The sequence below is a fragment of the Mycteria americana genome, chromosome 5 (assembly GCF_035582795.1).
Source record: "Mycteria americana isolate JAX WOST 10 ecotype Jacksonville Zoo and Gardens chromosome 5, USCA_MyAme_1.0, whole genome shotgun sequence".
Lineage (NCBI taxonomy): Eukaryota > Metazoa > Chordata > Aves > Ciconiiformes > Ciconiidae > Mycteria > Mycteria americana.
Window position 1 is genome coordinate 49619851 of NC_134369.1, and position 19593 is coordinate 49639443.

The following is a 19593-nucleotide window of genomic DNA, read 5'->3' on the forward strand; positions in this document are numbered from 1 at the left end:
TGCCCCAGGTCTTGCACTTGGGCCACAGCAACCCCATGCAATGCTACAGGTTTGGGGAAGAGTGGCTGGAAAGCTGCTTGGTGGAAAAGGACCTGGGGGTGTTGGTCGATAGCCAGCTGAATGTGAGCCAGCAGTGTGCCCAGGTGGCCAAGAAGGCCAACAGCATCCCGGCTTGTATCAGGAATAGCGTGGCCAGCAGGACTAGGGAAGTGATTGTCCCCCTGTACTCAGCACTGGTGAGGCCGCACCTTGAATACTGTGTTCAGTTTTGGGCCCCTCACTACAAGAAGGACATTGAGGTGCTGGAGCGAGTCCAGAGAAGGGCAACGAAGCTGGTGAAGGGTCTGGAGCAGAAGTCTTCTGAGGAGCGGCTGAGGGAACTGGGGTTGTTTAGCCTGGAGAAAAGGAGGCTGAGGGGAGACCTTATTGCTCTCTACAACTACCTGAAAGGAGGTTGTAGAGAGGTGGGTGTCAGCCTCTTCTCCCAAGTAAAAAGCAATAGGATAAGAGGAAATGGCCTCAAGTTGTGCCAGGGGAGGTTTAGATTGGATATTAGGAAAAATGTCTTCACCGGAAGGGTTGTCAAGCATTGGAACAGGCTGCCCAGGGAAATGGTTGAGTCACCATCCTTGGAGGTATTTAAAAGATGTGTAGATGTGGCACTTAGGTATGTGGTTTAGTGGTGGACTTAGCAGTGTTAGGTTTACGGTTGGACTTGATGATCTTAAAGGTCCTTTCCAACCTAAATGATTCAATGAATCTATGATTCTATGATCCTACTGTGTGTGCATACCACCCTATAGTGTGATAATATAACAGAGAGTTTAAGTACCCAAAGTCAGGAAATTGAGAGTTTCTGTTCCCGTAACACTACTAAACTCTCTTCTTCGTATGGTGTGTTTAAGCCACAATTATGATAAAATCTACAGGAAAACACAAAATCTTACATCTGTACTTGGGGCTAAATCATGGTTGTAGTGGAACTGGATGTTCATAATATCTGAATTTTACACAATTAAATACTCAATGTAATAAATATGTTTGCGTTGTATATGGCATAGTTGTGAAAGAAGAGACCTGCACGGAAAACATTGTTACTTATAGCATGCTGTTGCTGCCTTTCTTAGTGTTGTGTTTACTGGTTTCCTTGTTTGAGTTTGAAACTTTGATGAACAAAGAGATGCCAGGACACTACGATATGAGTCTCATCCCTCAGCAAATGCGTGTTGGATGTTGTCTTTTATCCTTAGGAGAGGAAGAGGGGCTTTTACAATGGAGAGTTCTCCAGCTGAGCAAAGATATATAACAAGATCAGGTGGTTAGAAGCTGAAATAGACAAATTTGGACTAGAAATAAGGTGCCTATCTTTAACAACTATGATAATTAGGCCCTGAAAAAATGTTCTAGGAGTTGTTATGAACTCTCCATTAATAGAAATCTTTAAGACAGGATTGGATTTTTTTTTTCCCCTGCTTCAAACAGAAATTAATTCAGAGAAGTTCTCAGGCCAGATGACCCCCAGGGATGTTCTCTGGCTTCATAATTTGTGAATCCTCCATGAGTCATATTCCAGCCTTGGTTATACAAAAAAGATGATCTTTGTGGTTGAGAGAAACAGAAAAGTGTTTCCTCCACACGATCCTTGTGTGACACTGGGAATCACAAAAATTGTCTGTGGCTCACATTCCTGCCTATAAAATGGATGTACTATATTTTTCCTCATAGAGGTGTAGAGAATTGAGATGCTTCTGTGCAGAGAAGCTTGGGATCTATAGGGCTGTGTCCATCTGAGTCATGCTGGGTGTTTGTTTGGTTTTTTTTTTTTTTTTTTTTTTTTTTTTCCCCTTAGATGTTTGCAAGTAGGATTCAGAGACACTCATCTCTGGTGTTGAATACTAATGGATCATCTGCCAGAATGTGGTAGGGCAGAGGTAAATTGGATCACTGCATCTTTTGATTGCCCACATTTCTGGCATGTGTATGTGGAGGCCAAGTGAGAGGATGACCCTGGCCGACACAACTGCTCTTCGATGCTTACTTTGTCTGCAAAGGCCTGTGTTGAGCAATGCCAGGCTGACTGCACGCAGAAACGTGAGGGCAAAAAAAAAATCCCTCTGTTTCTGGGTGTATTTTTCTAGATGATTCAAGGTCCTTAATTGCCAGTTCTTCGTGGATCCATTGTATCTGGTGGTATAATGGAAGCCAATGATTGAAGCAGCAGGACTCCTGCCCTCTCTCTGGAAGATGGCATAGACATTGAAAGCCACCATGACCCCTTAAAATGTGCGCACGTAGAATTCACGATCATTGAGTCCTGTGACATGGGCAGTGAAAAACTTCTGCCGGAACATGGTAGGGCAGGGGTAGTTTACATTTCTGCTACATCCTTGACATTCGATTCCCCCTTGCTCCTTTTCCCGCCTGCTGCATGTGTAAGGGAAGTCCTTAGTCCCTTTTGGCCCTGGGGTTGCCCTTCCCAGCTGCATACTGCACAGCACGCTCAGCCTGCCACCGTGTACCATCAGCTTTTCAGGAGCTAATTGGATAAACCCTACTTCTAGTAGAGCATTGAACTTGCCTGTAACAGCGCTTAATTAAAGTGCAGAAAGTTTGAAGAGATAGCAAGTTAAGGCTTAATGCAATAACGAAATGGCAGTATTCCACCATCTGCTTCCTTCAAGACGTTAATTGCTTCCTCATATTTGTTTGTTTTAATTAGGAAAGAACCTTGATTAAAATGGAATGAGGAGGGGTAAGGGTAGAGGAATGAAAGGCTGGGAGGAGAGGAAGAGGGGAGTGCGGGAGAGGGAGAAAGCAATGGAAGATGAAGGTTTGACCATGCTGCTGAGTGCTGATCAGAAGCTCTAGAGTAGCCAACTAGGAATAAATATTTTGGCACTCGTGGATGCAGCTTGGACGAGCAACATAGTGTTGTGTCACTGAGAAACTCGGTCATAAAAGATGAAAGGAACAAGTAAAAAAAGGAAAAGCATTTTTATGGAAAAGTCTTTGTTACAGCTGCTTCTTACCCACTTCTGCAGAATCTTCTCTGATTGTGCACCATGACTGCTTTGTTTTTTCACTCTTGAGTAATAACCCCCATGGAAGAAAAGGTAACCAGACTTTCCCCGTGTTCACTTCTTTTTTTCCTCTCCCCTGAACTACCGTCCATCTGCATTAAGTTCATCTTGGAAAGACTTCAATTTCTTATGAGCAGCTCCAGATAAAAGCATTTTCTTATGATTGATAACCATGTCTGCTTGAAGAATAATGTCAGCGATTTTCTGGATAGATGACCGATAAAAGAAAACTTAAACAATAATTAAAAAACACACTCCCTATATTCTTAAGTAGTGGCTTTGGCTGAAACTTCAGGGATAGGAGCTTAGAAACTTTTAATTGGATTAATCCAACTTACTTTTGTCTCTCCTTTTTCTGTTTCTTTTTCTCCATGTCTTTTTTTTTTCCCCTTTCCTTTCCCCTTTTTAACCCTCTTGAGAGTGAAGTCTGATTTCCCAGGCAAGTATAAATGTAATTAAAGTCAAACACAGCTCTTAAAAAAGGGAAGCAACTAATTTCTTTTCTGGGCCATTGGTATTGTGGACAGATCTTGATAATGGAAAAGCACCAACCCGGGAGCATGAAATGGGGATATTTGAGTCACTGAAATAATAAAATGCTTAATAGCATGATGCGTAGAAATGCTTGTTTTACAGGAGACTATAGGCCTCGTGTTATTCTGTTCTCACCTCTTCTTCCCCACCCTGCTCTCTGACAGAGGCTGTGGCTTTGACATACCCAAACCTACTGTCCAGGGACTCTCACTCTTTTTTTATTTGCCACTTAGGTTTTTTTTTTTAAATCTCTTTCACTAGTGGAAAGTAGTTCCATTCCCCTGGGGCAAGCTTAAGAAAGCTTGTGGTCAAAGAAAAATCTTAAATTTACTTAATCTCTTACCTAAAAATAGAAAAAAAAAATCCCCAAACCAAACCCCTCACCCAATCACCTTGAATGAAGTGGTGAATGTTTTCTTTGATAACTGTGGAAAATGTGTATGCTTTACATTGCAGGCCATCCCCTTAGCTTAGCTCCCACCTGTAGCACTGGCTACTTTGGTTTTTGCTGTTCTTGAGATTTCATCAGTATGACCAGTCACCTTTTGTAGCAGAGTAGCACATATATATAAGCAATTATTATACAATATGTATGGACAAATATTTTGTGGCTGGGAGGTTTAGCACAAGGATGGGAGCATGGCTTTTCACTTGTGGATCTCTGGTTCAAAATCAAGTGCTTTAATTTTGTCCTTTAAATATAGTGTAATTGTTCCCTTGGGGCAGGACAGGAGACTCCCTGGATCAATTCTAATCACATTGCTTAGTGTTACGCACTTGAATACCTCCGAGATGTAAGCTATAAAAGAACCAAAGGAGAAGCCAGGTTAGTGGAGACTGCAGATTAGACTGAGTGGTATGCTGGGTACCTTGGGTTTTCTTTGGACATCTCCTATTCCTAAATTAATTGGGTTTCTTTTTGCATTATAAACCCCATCAAGATCCCAACTCAGTATGACACAGTTACTGCAATTCTGGCCATCCCACCTAGAAGTATGGAAAAAGTTCACCAGACCCTCAGTGATATCTCTGTGAAGAGACACGGAAGGGCCGGGACTCCTCAGCTTGTGAGAAGAGGGCTGGGGCAGGGAGTGCTGTAAAAGCCACAGTGGTCCGGAGAAGGGGGATGTGGCCCCCAGTTCCTGGGTTATATCCTAGACTGAAGTGGAGAAGAGAGGGGTGGCTTCACTAAAAGTGTGTGAATGTGTGTTTAGGTGTTGAGAAGCAGGACGTAAAATGACCGAGCAGGAGGCAGACTTCCGCTCTGGCAGTGGGCAGCATGCGATGGCACTGAAGCAAGAATCTGGTGAGGAGGAAAGGAGGGAGCACGTGCCAGCCCTCTTAATGCAAAGTTACTGCAGTAAAGACAAGCGGATTTCAATGTGCAGGGTCTGGTGTTTTGAGTGTGAAAGTACTGAAAGTGGATGTGTGCTGGCTGGGGTGGCTAGAGGCATCAGTATCTAGCTGGTGTCTTGGGAAAAACCTTCAACAGGAGAATTTTCTCAGCCTAGTGTTGCGGAGTCTGTTGGGGATGAATATCTAGAGAGGAAGATGTCCCTGTGGGTTTTGGGATACTTAGCTTTTATGGGTGTGAAGATTAAGGGAAGTTTGTTCCTGAAGTCTGTGAAATCAACTGAATCAGAGTGTGGTGGTTTGTTGTTGTTGTTGGGTAGTTTTGGTGGTTTGTGTTTTTGTTGGTTTTTTTTTTTTTTTTTTTTTAAACAGCAGTGTTGCTTAAATAATTTTTCTGACTTTATTGCTATTACCTACCTAAATAGCAAATATTCTGCTGAACACCACTATTGCCTTCCTCCTCTGCTCAATCATGCAGTCTTGCCTCTATAGTACCGTTACCTCAGACTTTATTTTCATCATCCTGAAACAGCCTGCAGTCCTGTGGTTTAAAAACAACTAGTTGTGTAGTGAATGGCAGGTGTAGTTTGGTACAGTTGCAATCTTAATCTCTCCCACTAGTCGGAAAAAACTATTGGGAATGGATATTTTAGGAGATATACTTTGAATGCCTCTAATTCTGCTTCCCTGGATGAGCAGTGTTTGTCGTAGTGAAGCTGTACAGGATTCTCTTGGGAGACGTCTGACAGAAAGCCAACAGTGAGCTGTAGTCCAAGACAACAGACTGGCTCTGTGCTGCAGAGTAACTGTATACCTTTTATCGACATGTATTTTTTAACAGGTGACTACTTCTAGCCTGTATTTGTGAGGTAATTGGAAGACTGCAGTAGACTGATGGGTTTTCCATATCCTTTCCCCTTTTCATTTATTTCTGTAGGAAATCCTACGTTAGGGATTCTGTAAAAGCAGTTTACAGTGATGTATGTCTTCCCTTTCTTGTAAACTGTGGAGGCAGTTTTACTTTTTGCAGTAGTACACATTGCACATGTTTGAAAACTGGCTGCTTTGAAAGCAGCTTTTCATTTTTTTAGAACAATGTTTGTAATTAAACGTAGCTAAAACCTTGTATTTTCTCATAAGGCTGACTTAAATATACAGGCATGCGCTTCATAGCTTTTTTCCTTTATTTAGCTCTTAATTAAATGCATAGAGGGATTTTCTCCCATTAGATGCATGTCTTTTTAACTTGCCTTTATTTTTTACTTTTAAAGCCCTAGAAAAGTGGAGGAACATGCAAGAGTCTATAAAGCAAGCTTAAATAGCTGTACTTAGCTGATCCTTAGTGCTGGGTAGTGCTGCATAGGAGAAGCCTGCCTGACTTCACACCTTTCCCTTCCTATGGGCCTTTTAGATGGTTTTCACTGGTGAAAAATGGAGTTAAATGTACCCATTCTTTCCCCACATGCTCGACTGCCTGTTTTTGGAGCCCCAGAGATGAGTTCTCCCTTAGGGAGGTTTGGGGAGAAAAGAGGGGTTGCAGATCTCCTGGCTGAGCAGTGCATAAACCGTGGGCCACGATTCCCACTTAAAACACAGAGCAGCCAGATTCGCTTGATTTATGTTTAAATGGGGAAGGTGAGTGCCCCAGTTTCCCATGTTGGATCCCAGGGGACCAGTATCATATGGCTGGGCATGGCATTCCCCGGGAGGTGCAGAGCATGTCAGCTCTCCACCACCCGTGCCGAGGAGCTCGGGGGAACCTGTTGTGCTGTGAAAAGCTGTCTGGTGCTGGTGGAGGGAGAGGACAGCTGGAGGTGGGTCGGGAGTTGAGGAGGATGAAGGCTTCCCCTCTCCCTGCCATTGCCCTGCCTTTCTCCCTGCTTGCTGAGTAAACCTGCGCCTCTTTGGGGCTGAGCCATCAGGAGTAACGACAGAAAATCTGCTACGTTTTATAGATGCATCTTCCCTTGCTTAATTTGAAAGGGGACTATTAATGTCATAAAGGAAAATAGGTTGCTCTTATGTTAGCTTGTCTTTCGAGTGGTTCGAGCACTTTACAGTCACTGATTAAACTACAATGTGGCTGCTGTAGTCCTAGCTATATCCCCTGAAAGAGCACTTTGCCTAAGGCCACACAAACAGGTCGTGAGCCTTCTTCTTTTGACTCATACATGTACCCTGACTGCTAGAACATGAATCTTGCTGCATGAGGAACTACTGAGCAGCAAAATATTGGCGGCCAATAACTAGGTACCATAGATAAAATGAGTTAAATTAATGTGTGATGAAGTTACACGTGGGAGAAGTTTGGCCTAGAATCTGGCAACTGGCAGGTTGCAGGAACCATCTGTTGCCCGTGGTACCAAGTAATCATTTTCCTTAGTTACTTCTAAATCTCAGTTACTCAACACAATTTGGAAACAGAAGTTCTGCCAGGTCATTACGAGCACTTCAGGTATCTTCCTTTTAAGTGTTGATTAGAAAAGCTTTTCCCTCTGTTTCTCCCAGACTTATTTTTGTACTCATGACAGGTGTGGGGTGGGAGACTGGAGTGCTCAGTATACCCAGGAATGAGTGCTCTCACTAGTGAATTTTTTTTCCACCCACATGTTTTAGCTATATCCTAGGCAGAGTGTCTCCTTAGGTGTAGAGAGGAGTTTTACTGTTTGTTCTTGCCTTGCTTGCCTTCCTGGTGGACAGTAGGAGAATCATTGTTGCTCCTGGTGAGGGGGTTTGCGGTGTTTAATTTAGAAACTGAGACTAATCCTGCAGCATTTCTCATTGGCTTCCAGTTTGCTATCAGCTAGCAAAAGCTTTATGTGGAATAAGGAGATGAAAATTGGTGCCAAAGAGGAGTAAGACCCATCACTGCCTCATCACCGATCTCTGGAGCTATGCAGAACTTCCCAGCCAGATGCTGAGCTGAGTGCAGGGCTTGGTATGAAGGGGAAAAAGTGGGTGCTGTTAGCAAGAACTGCTCATAATGTTTTTGTCAAAATAATGGCTTTTCAGACTGTGAAAACAATGTTAGCAGAAAGGCTGTATTATTCAGAATGTTCAGATTTTTTTTGTTGAAAGGGAGGGAAATACATTTAAAAATTGATTTGAAATGAAAAGTTATGCAATTGCTAGGAATGTAGCTATTTATATAGCAGTCTCAGCTTTCCCACTTTTCCTATTCTATGCTCCTTTCCGAGAAGAAATAAAAAGAAACAGCAAATAGTGACTGGAAGTTACTATAACCAAAGCCAGGTAAATTAGAATGTTTCATTTTTTAATTAAAAACAGAAAATTCAATGAAAATGCCTCAATATAATAAACATTTTTTTGTTTTCACTAGTGGCTTTCACAGCAAATAATTGTCCTTTGTCAGCTGTATTGCTAACCGTACGGAGATTCGTATTTAGTACGGCAAAGCACAAAATATGTCCCGTGCAGATACTGTACAGAGATATTCCCTGACCTGCTATCACATAGGTACCCTGAGAGATTCTGTCCTGGGGAGTTGCAGGAATTCAAATCTTTTTCTCACTGTCTCTTTTTTTTCTTTTCTTTTTTTTTTTCTTTCCTATTTTTAAAATATGCGAGTTTGAATCCTGACTTGAGCAGGTCGAATTGGGATTTTGAATTCGCAGCCCAGTCACTCAGAATGTCAATTGTCTTCCAGGGCACTGCACTGTGAGTCCCAAGGCTGGAAGCTCTTTAAAAGACCATCTGACTTTTAAAGGAACATTTGCAGGAGAATATATGTCTTTCAGGTCTTTCTAAATCTACCAAGTGTGATTGATTTATCAATATGTAGCAACTAATGCTTAAATAAAGAGACATGTCTTCTCCAGTGGTGTTAAAATGCTCCATTAGAAAATCTGAAATAATTTCTAAAGGTGTTAATTTCCATAATGCTGCTAGTTAGCTCCCCGCCCTCCGGGCTCACGTGAGGTATTAAGCTGGCTGACAGGCTTTGCTTCACGGGGCTGTGGCCCTGGCACACTGCTGCCTAGTTTGGGGTTTTCAGCAATGAGTTTTAATACAGGGAGAGAATAGAAGTGCTGGTGCAGTGTCCCCAGTCTGTTTCTCAGGTGGTGAAGGGTTATTCCCTGTTACACTATTTCCTAGTGTTTTTATCCAGGTTCATTATAAAATGTTATCAGGCAATTGTGCTCTCCCCCCACCTTCCTGCAGCCGTGCCCAAGTACTTCTGACAGCCCAGGACACGCTCTCTGGACTTCTTGTTTTAGCTAACGTCTGCCTTTTTGTCACCCTATGTGTATGATGATTCCTCTTACGCTTTGCTGCGTGTGCTCATTCCCTGCCTTTTTGACTACTTGTGTTTTACTTACTCCGGGAAATGTCATTACCTCATCATTAGGTGGTTCCACTGAAATAAACAGATGAATACTACACTTGAATTTTGTAAAAATCCTTTTGTTTTGCACATCTTAATGTTTGTTTCTACATTTCACAGTAGCAAGTCTCTGAGGAAAAGGCATGACTAGAGAGAAAACTTACAGGGCAAAATAGTGTGAAGCACAGAAATACAATCCAGGAAGATGTATGTGAATTAAAAAACAATAACGAAACCCCTGTCCTATGCGCAACTCCTCCCACTCTCTGGGCTCTTGGGCTCACAGGGCTGTTAAGCTTAAATTTGTCTGATCAACAGCCTTCCCTTCGAAAGAGATTCTGCCATAATCACTGTATTTCTGCCTTGAGGGTCCCTAGGGCTTGGGAGCCTAGGTAGCCTTTCCCAGAGCTGTCTCGGTCCTTGGTTGTGAGGCCACTGCTGTGGCAGAGCGGCACGTTTGTTATTCCAGCCTTGCCAGCAGGCTGTCTGGGTTAGGCGGAGGATTGCTTGGTGCACACCGACAGGTCACCATGTAGTGCTGCAGGCACAGGCCAGGCTGAAATGACTCCTCACAAGTACAGCGTGCCTAGCGTATTTCCTACCTGTCCCATAATTGCTGGTTAGTTTAGAAACTGGCCCATTTCGTGCAAAGCTACAAGCCATTTCCTTGATGATCTGGAAAGTTTTCAATATCCTGAGCCATTTCAAGTATTATCCTTTTCCAGCCAAGACACTGACGTTTAAAGATTTTTGCTAGCAGTCTATCTTGGCAAAGACTTCCACTTCCATTCATTCCCCAGCACACTAGAACTGAGAAACCTATCTACGCATAACTTCTCGTCACGTCCCCCCAGTAACCCTTAGGTAGAAGTGGGGAGGGGAATGGGGTGGAGTGAATTTTGGCAGGAATTTTGTATTCTCGGAAGATGCAAAGAGCAGAGAGCTGGAAGAATGCAGCGAGTTCCCATGGCAGGGGATTCCCAGCCTGCTGTTGCATATATACCCACAAAAAGCAGCATGTTTCTGGAGCTAGTGGTAAGGGAGGAATGTGGTTCAGCAAGCAGACGCCTGATCTCGCAGTGGCTGTAGACTTTTAGAGTGCTTACCAAGTCGCCAGTGTCTTTGCTCCCTCGTGCTGGTCAGCATCAGTCACTGCGAGAGCTGTGTGAACACGGATCCCTCACGCTTCAATTCCGATGTTTAACTGGGCTCCCTGAAAGGCATTCCCATTAGGTCTGTAAACAGAGCATCGACTATTTAAGGAGCTTAGGAACCAAGCTGAGTGTTCCCTGCGCTGTGGACAGCTTCTCACACCTGTTTGCTAGGTTTGGGTGTTCGTGTTTGCTTTGTGGGAAGCCGAGTAGAAATTTTTGCGTGAGATTATGAAGTTGCAATAAAACATAGAGAGTGCCACATGTTATATAATGGGAAAATCCACTGTAAATTTCCAGATGTCCAGGGGTCCTTTATTTCCTTTTTATGTGGGTGCTTCTTATCTTTCCATGAGCCAACAGACTATAAGGAATGACGTAGATGAATTACTGGCCATACTAATGACAGGGAACTCTGGCCAGGTGCAGTGTCCCCCTCTATGCACGTTATGTTTTTAGTAAAATAACCAAACTGCTTGCATCTGTCTCCCCTCTCCGTAATATACTGTCGCAACATTTAAAAACATGCAAACTTCTCTGGCTTACTGGAAATCAGGTTCAAGAGTGTAAAAATGTGTTGAACAAAGTGCAAATTGACTGTGATCTGTAAGTGAAGGAAAGAACGAGTTTAACCTTTGTTCTTATTGTAGCCTTTCTGATAGTCCTTTTATGCTTTTTTTTCTTCCTTTTAAAATTTTTTTTGCTAAAGGAAACTACTGTACGCCAGCTGGAATGAAGAGGCGTTTTAGTGCTAGCTCAAGTACAGAAAATCACAATTATTAATGTGTACGTGAGCAGTGCCTGGGAGCTGTGTTCTTGACTGCGTTGTGCTAGATTCTGTCAAACATAAAAGAAATTGTTCTTGCTCATGAAGAACTTAAAAAATGCATATGAAAGGAAGAAGCAGATGGATAGACAGACAGCTCGGAAGAGCAAGGTGTTATTGGTTGGTGTGCCAGCCATTAGTTCTATTTTGTTGTTGCTTTTTATGCTCTGTACATTTTCCTAATGCTAAGTAGCTGATAAAGCAGTGCAACAGTGGCTTTTTTCCTCGTCTTGCTTCAAAGTTGGGAGTCCCCCACACTCCAACTGTGTCTCTCCTCTGAGGAGTGTCTAATACTAGCCTGTCTCTGCAGTATCAAATACATTTTGGGGGAAAAGTAAACCCATTCTAGACTGTTAGTCTTAGGAAAATCTTCTTGGACGCAGCCTCATTTTCGGGCACTGATGATATGCTCTAACTTAAATTTTCAGGAACGATGGGCACATTTTTAAAAGACTTGATTTTTATTAAAAGAAAATGGAAATACAATACGTGTAAATGGAAATATATGTCAGATACGGGATCTGGAAGAAGTTTTGCTGTTTATCAGTAACACCAGCACTGTGAATTCACAGTATTCCCTGCTAACCTTCTCTGCTGTGATGTGTGCAGCTCCTGGCTTTGCATTTGATATATTAGGATCTGGTAGAATAAACAACGCTACAGATCTGTCCAGGCTTCTTGGTGGCAGAAAGGAGAGGATGCGGGGGACAGAGGCAGACCAACTACAGAAGGAGTAAAATAAATGATAATGATTCAGAGGCCTCCAACTGTTGAACTTCAAAGTCTTTAGAAAGGCAGGTATTCTTCGTTCTCTTTTAACGATGGTGGAATTGAGGGAAGGCCAGTGTTCCCAGTGCAGCTGCCTTGGGAATTACAATAAAGGCTGTTGAGTTTTGTAGAAATTGCTTTCCTGGTTAGTACCAGCTCAAGATGGGGGAGTCTGGTTTCTCCTGCGTGGCAGTCAGAGCAATAACTGCTCAGCTGCTGCCAACACTTCCTTTTAGCTAGTCCTTGTTAGTGGAGAGTTTGTGGTAATGGGAGTAATTAACACACTGGGAGTCATTTCTGTGTCCTGGAAGGGAACAGAAAGCCATCAGAGCAGCCCCAGACATGATTGCTCTGCAGGGTTATTTTCTCTCTCTCTTTCTTTCTTTTCCATTGTGCTTGGGTTTTGATTTTTCTTCTTTGTGTTAAGAAAGCTGGAGAGCTGAAATGGTCTGTAAATTGCATTCACGCTGAGCTTGGGCTAGGTAGGCTAGTTAAAGGTCACTCTTGTGGACTACATGGCCTCCTCTCGTGGGGTGGGGAGAGTGTTTAAGAAGGGAGTCACACTGTCCTGTGTGGCTTTTTTAACCCTCCTTCTTCTGGTGTAGATTTGAAGAGCTCTGGTTCTGAATTAAGTTTGTTTAAATAGGCCCAGGAGGTGAGAACCTTGAAGGGTGATTATGATAAAATATTAACTCTTCCAGCAGCCAGATGGCTTCCCAGCCTAATAGCTCTGAAGTGTGAGGCTGTGCTGCCGTGGTGCCATGCTTGCTGTTGAACTGAGCACATTACTAGCTTTCTCATATCCCTTCTGAGGCCGCTGGTGGCATTTCAGCTGTGTGGCTTGCGAGTGCACGTGAGCTCAGCTCCCCCATGCATAGGTACCTAGTTTGGGTATTACACAGTGTTTCTGGAGGTGAGCTCCAAGAGTCGACTTGTCATAAACAGTCATTCTTGACCTCCCCAGGTGAGAACTGGGGACAGGGAGGAGAAGGGCAATGGGCTTAACCTTTCTGATTGCAAACCACATACTCAGGGACCAGGAAACCAACCAACCACCTACCTACAGATCATGGCTAAGAGTGTATGCATGTGCATGTGTATATCCTAATCCACTACAGGGGAGCAAAGAGAAAGTAATTCTAGCTTTTTAGTCTAGCTTTTTTATTTTCTTTTTCTTTTAAGAGGACACTCCTGGATTGCAACCCTAGATCTCCTTTTCTTGCTTTTTGCTTTGATACAGGTTTTTTTGGCACTGTCTCCTAGGGAGCTCTGTGCTGAATTCAGATAAGGAGAACTGAGCAACTCCATATCCACTTTCAAAATGGAAAACCTAAGCCGGCAAGATGTATCAGTGGTGGGAAGAACCGATGAATGTAGGAGAATACATCTTCTCCTTGGGCTTGGGTAGGGCAAAGGCGTGTGCGGTTCTCACAGTGATGTTAGAGACTGGTATGAATACTATATCCCTGGAAACCATCCAGAAGATGTCACCAAGTGCTCTGTGTCACCCCCAATCCCCAATTTTCAGATGCTGGCCTTCATGCCCACACGTGTCTTTACATCCAAGATAAAGCTTTAGATCTCTCTGTTTCCTCTTCTGCTGCTCTCCCTGCAGCCAGTCATGTAAGATGCTGCATTCCATGAAGTTCTGCCAACTTCAGCAGGACCTGGGTGTGCCCAGCTCTTTGCAAGGCAAAGACCCCATTTTCAATTGCACTTCCAGCCTCTTCACTAAGGAGAGCCCATCTTGCCTTACCCCTGACTCCTGCGAGCGCTGTAGTGCCATCAAACTCTCCCTGGGTAATAGAATCATAGAATAGCTGTCCACTTCTATCTTGAGCCTAGTTCTTTCAGCTCAGCTCCACTGGCACCATCCCAGAGTCCTCTCCATCCCAGCAAGGGGATGATGCCAGCGTCCAGATTTATAGCTGAGATGCAAATGCTGCTAGAGGAATTAAAACCTAAATTAATCCATGTGGTTTTCTGTAGTCTCTTGAATTTCAAAGCCTCCATGTCCCCTCTCAGTTCTCTGTAAACATCTTGCCGTGCATCCTTGCTGAGGAGGCTGTGTGATGGGAGGATTTTTGTGTTCCTTTTTTTTCCCCAGCGGCAGCAGCAACTCACATTTTTCACATCTGCATTTTTCATTGTAAGGGTTTTTTTTAATTTCCCCCCCTTATTTTTTAGCTACAATTCAACTGGGGAATAGACCAGGCAGAAAGATTTCTGCTTAAGAGAGAGGAGTCTCTGTGGAGACCCACACTCAAGGCATGAGCCAAAAGGAGCCCATTGCTCACTAGAGAACTGGATGAGTGAAGACACGCTGAATAAATACTATTAATTCCCCATTTCTCTGCTGCTGCCAAGATTGGCTTTTAATATCAATTATTGATTGTGAATCTCACTGGATCATTTCGAGCAGCATATGTTGTAGAGCTGTAATGATCTGATTGCTGTGCTTTGGGCCAACTGCAGGAACACACATGGACCCAGAGCCAAATTAGGGTGCTGTTTACCCCTTTCCTAAAACTCCTCTGCTTCATTAGGGCCTGGGGAATAAAGCAAACCATTGGATTTTGCTTTTTTTACAGTGAAGAGAAGGACAAGGGTGAGTTCACATGGGGTATAAATACATAGATCCTAGGTGACCAATGTATGTTCTTCCCTCCACATGAAGTATGGCATAATGACTAGTTTCGGTTGTGAAAGGGAGTGGCAGACTGGGGGGCCTGGAAACCCCTCCCATCAGAGAGTCAGTGGGATTTTGTCCAGCATTCTTAAAAGTGGAATAACAGGATTTACACAGGCTTGCACTGGACTGCGGTGGCAGGGGTTTGCGAGGAAAGCCAGTCTGTCCTTGGCTTCATCTAACTGTGATTCTTTCTGCACTAGGAATTGCTGAAAATTACACTTTCAAATACAAGAAAGTCCATCCCCAAGCAATTAGCAGCCAGAGAGGGAGGTAGTGGAGGGGGGAGGGCAGGGAGTGACAAACCCTTCTCCTGCAACCTTTCTGTGCGGTTGGGTAAATAAGCTGCGGAGCAGCACTGTGCCCACCTTCTCACTCTCTTTGCTAAGCAGGTGCGTTGCGAGACGTTTGCGAAGACGTTAACCCCACATATAGAGTGTGCCAGTCAGTAATTATGGAAATTAGTTGGCAATTAGATAATGTCACTCACAGCTGATAAGCAGTTGAGAGCCATTCCAAGGCGAGGGTGAGACCCTCTCCATGGGCTGCCGAGCAGATGGCTCTGACCTGGTGTTAATAGGCTGCTCTCAAGTTTGGGAGGGCATGCGGTGGTTGGGTAGCACTTGCCCACAGCACTGCGGCGCGGCTGCCTCCCTTCCCCGGCTGGGGAAGTTGCGCAGCTCTATCAGCCCTGTGCGTGGGACGTTTCAATAGTGCAAGTGGGTGTGTTTCCTACAGCGGGTTTTGCGTGTGTGAGATGCTGAGCCGTCTGTTCAGTGTGCAGGCTCCTTGCTGTCTCCTTGCTGTCTCAGCTCTCCGGCGGGCCAGGGAGGTGGTACAGGCTGCTGGAGGTGCAGTGGAGATAACTTGCTGGCTCTCTCATTCCTTCAGGGTAGCAAGTATTTAAAATGCTCGCCTGCAAAGACCTCGCCTAGTGGTTTGTTGAAGGGCTGATCACATCAGACAGGCTGTCTTGTTTTGTGCCGCTAAATCCCATTAAGCCAAAAATATAACATGGAAAATATTTGTTGTGTTGCTTTTCCATGTGAGCGATAGGTGGAACTGGAACAGGGATATTGCTAATCGTGACTGGGAGAGGCGGTGTCCATCATGAAGTCTTTTTTTGTCAGATATGATCATGCTGTGACAAAGTTTGAGATTTCTCAGAGATAAAATATATAAGAAAATAATATGGAATTCTATAGTTATTGTCCCAAACTGTAATGTATTGCTATGGTAGCAGTGTGCTGTATGAAGCTGCTAGGGTAGTACTTATGCTAAAAATAAAATGGTAAGAGCAGAAAATTATTCGTTCTCAGTGTGTCTTGGAGGATCATTGTGGGAAATGGGAGGCACAGATTTGTTGTGTCAGGATTTGTTCTCTCAAGGTTGGGATTCAGATCCTGGCCACTGCTAAAAAGGACACTGGGTCTTCTGAGTTTTTCTTGAAGACCCTGCTACTGTGCGATGAGGTTTGCTCTCACAGGCTGAGCTGCGTGAGACACAAAACTAGAATAGTGGGAAGCGCCGTGGGTCAGGACTGATGGGTGCTGACAGAGCTCTGGAGGAGCCTCAGATGGCCCCAGCCTGCTAGCAGCTGTGGGCAGCCTTCCCAAAACCAGAGCTGCAGTGTCTAGAAGGCAATGAAGCACCCAGAAGTGACACCTATATTTCATGGTTTTTGTGTCTTCTTTCTCTTCTGAAACAGAACTGGCACGGTCTTCGTTCAAAATAGCTAGAAAGGGATTACCTTTGCTTCTCTCAATCAAAACAGATAGAGAGGGATTGCCTTGGCTTCCCTCAGTCAACAATGCTATTCCTGTTTAACCATTTCTGCCTGGTTTCCCTTGTTAACTGTGGCCTTTGTCCTCTCCTAATGAGCATGTAAAGATGTTACAGAAATCTGTACCACAGAGGTAGCCTGCTCCCTTTACTGTGCCTTTGAAATATCCCAAGGATTGAAGTGACCCATGGAGACTGAGATTTCTTTGTGTGTGTAAGACAGGATTTCAGCAGCCTGGGGTTGGGAGAGATTGGTAGGCTTTTCGGACAGGTGTTTGGGCTGTATGTGGACATATGCATCTCATCTGTGGTTATCTATAGAGTGTGCACACCTGCTGCTGTGATTTACAGCATCTTTCACTGGTTCTCAAAGAGTTAGTCTTCTAAAACAGGGAGAGAAGAGTACTAAGGCTGAAGGCTACTTCTGATGCAGATGGTGCAACCCACCCTGCCCAGCAGAATTGAAAGCTGTGGTGAGAGCCCCTCTGCATTGGGGTCTCTGTGGGTGGTTGGTGCCACGCTGGGCTTGCCTCCCTCCCCAGCTCAGGCTGAGCACAGAGCTGTCTGATGGAGCAGTGGATTTTGCTATGGTGGTGGTAAATGTTCCAGGGAACTGTGAGCTGCTGGGAGCACATCACTGGCTAATTTACACACATTATTATATTCCTATTCCCATCTCATCAATAATTCTAGGCTTGGGTCATCACTTTCTTTCTTACCTCCCTCTCACTCTATTCTCCTTTTCCATAAATCATGGGCTATTTTAGTGGAGCCACTAGGGAGCACAGAGGAGAAAGGTAAATGGACAAGAGCCACATAATTTTTTTTTTCCAGTTGATTTTCAAAGCTCCCCAAAAACCCCATGAACTGAGCCAACATCGTGATTATTGGGAAGACAGATGATTTGAGCATTTGGATCTGTGGTTTTTTTTCATTTTACACCTCTCCTAACACCTCCTTTTTCCTCCTTCCATTCTCCTGAGCCAAGCTGTTAACAATTAAAAGGAATTATCTTCCCTCTGGTTTTGACTTGATTTTATTTGTGTTTATAGCAGTTTAGCTAACACGCTCCACTCAGGCAGCTGCAGGGAACAGGCCTGGTTTCCACTGGGCACTGAAAGCTCACATTTCTCTCTGACTTGCGGGTTTTCTTTTAATTGATCCCTTTTGTTTTCTAAGTGACTTGTTTTTCGTGCTGGCTAAATTTGCTAGACTGGCAGCCCTGGAGACTTACGGCTTCTGCAGGTCCCTGGGGCAGGTAGGGCAGAGGCTATGACTATGTGAGCTCTCCCCCCTGTTGTTGCCTAGTGATTCTCCTCCAGCTCAACCTCTGCCCTTACCAAACAGAAACTTTTCTGCACTGCCCATTTCTGCAGTATCTGTGGGCCTCCTCCTTGGAGCAAGGTGGGCGGTGTGGTTGAAAGGCATCTGCTGGAAGCAACAGCAGCCCCAGCAACTCTCATTGTCCACAGCACAACACGCTTCCCAAGCAAATACTGTCTCACAATATTTGTGATCCAGTTTGTGAAATCTGTGTTCACGCTGGCTTCTGGGAGGTTGAAGGCCTTGATTCTCATCACCTCCTTTCCTGCTTTGTATCTGTGCTCGTGTTCGCCATTCCCAGAGCTGTTCTCATGCCCAACCCATCTCTGTGAACAAGCACCTGTATTAATGGAAAACTTACTTTCTTTTTAAGCAGGATTTTCAAAGAATGAGCCTAGCTTTGTGCTGTCTTTACTTGTCATCTTAAAACAGCCTCCTACCCCAGGCATACAGTCACCCACATGCAAATAGGCAGAAGTGAATTAAATCCCAGTGTTAACAGGTGTAACTTCTGCTCACTGAAGACAGTTGGAATTGCTCACTGTTAGCTAGGGGTGAATTTGGCCTTTTTGCCAAACAACTAGACCAGAGTAAGTGGTTAAGTGCTTAGACAGTTCTTGTCATCTAAGCTAGAAGTTTCCTCTCATCTAAGCTGCAGGTTGCCATATATAATTTGCATAGCACAAGTTTCCAGGTTGCAAAGGTCCCTGTTAGAGTCTCTGAAGTGTGCAAGACATGTAAACTAAAAGGAGCTATTGCATGACAGGCTGATAGCAGGGTTGTCTTCTCTAATGCTTGCTTGGTGTGCTAGGAAACATAATGAAAGCAGTGGAATGGGAGGTTTGGATAATGTCTTCTCTTGCCCTGTATCAACTTTTAAACTCTAAGGAACTCTGGTCTTTGCTCTAAGCATTTTCATTGAGACGTAATTGTTACTGGGGAAGCTTCAGCACCATTTCTCGCAGTAAAGTCAATGAGATTGCATCCGTCAAAGGAGTTAAAGGATTTGGTGTATTTTTATGTTGCTCAGCGTTGTAGTGTGTGCAGATGACTCGCTTGGTGAGTTCTCTATTTGGTCCTCTTAGTTTTGAGGACATAGGTGTCCTTGCTGCTTTGAAGGACTGTGTAGCCAACTGCAGGCATGAAGAAGTGGCCAGAGTATCAAGAAATGTAAATGAGTTACTGGACAAGATGTTAATAAGCTTCATGGTAAAGATATGGTGAGTAGTAGGACTAACTTCTTCCTTTCTTTTCTTCTCTTGACTCCACAGGTCCTGCAAGCTCCGTGAGTGCCAAGCAGTGAATTATGGGCTGGGTAGCCACCACTGCATCATGAAGATTGACTTTATTTTTGCCCTCTCAAGGATCACGTGCTTTATGAATTCAGTCTCTCCTCCATCTCACTGCCACCTCCGTCAATATTGTCCTCACTTCTAGGAAACCAGAATCTGAGGCTTGGCCTTCAGCTCTGCCTTTCCTTCCTCCCTGGAACAAAGTGTCATCTTTGTGTTCTACCGAAACAAATCACTGAGGGTTATTTTGCCCTTCACAAAAGTACACTGGCTGGAGAAGTCACTTCATATGCCCTGTACTTCTGAGATAAAAGCCTCTGGATCCTAAAGGATAATTGAGATCTTTCCTTGGGGAGGAGACTTTTCCTCTTGGTCACGTACACTTGCTATCCCACTTTCCACTTACTTTCCCTCTCTCTCTGTCACTCTCTGTGCTCTCCTCCTCTTCCC

At 44.1% G+C, this 19593-nt stretch overlaps 1 protein-coding gene across 2 annotated transcripts in view; it reads right to left on the reverse strand.

The window, feature by feature from the left end:
• The window catches only part of ISM2 (isthmin 2), a 411356-nt gene that overhangs the window by 366821 nt on the left and 24942 nt on the right, over window positions 1-19593 (reverse strand). The gene's annotated exons all lie outside the window — the stretch shown is intronic.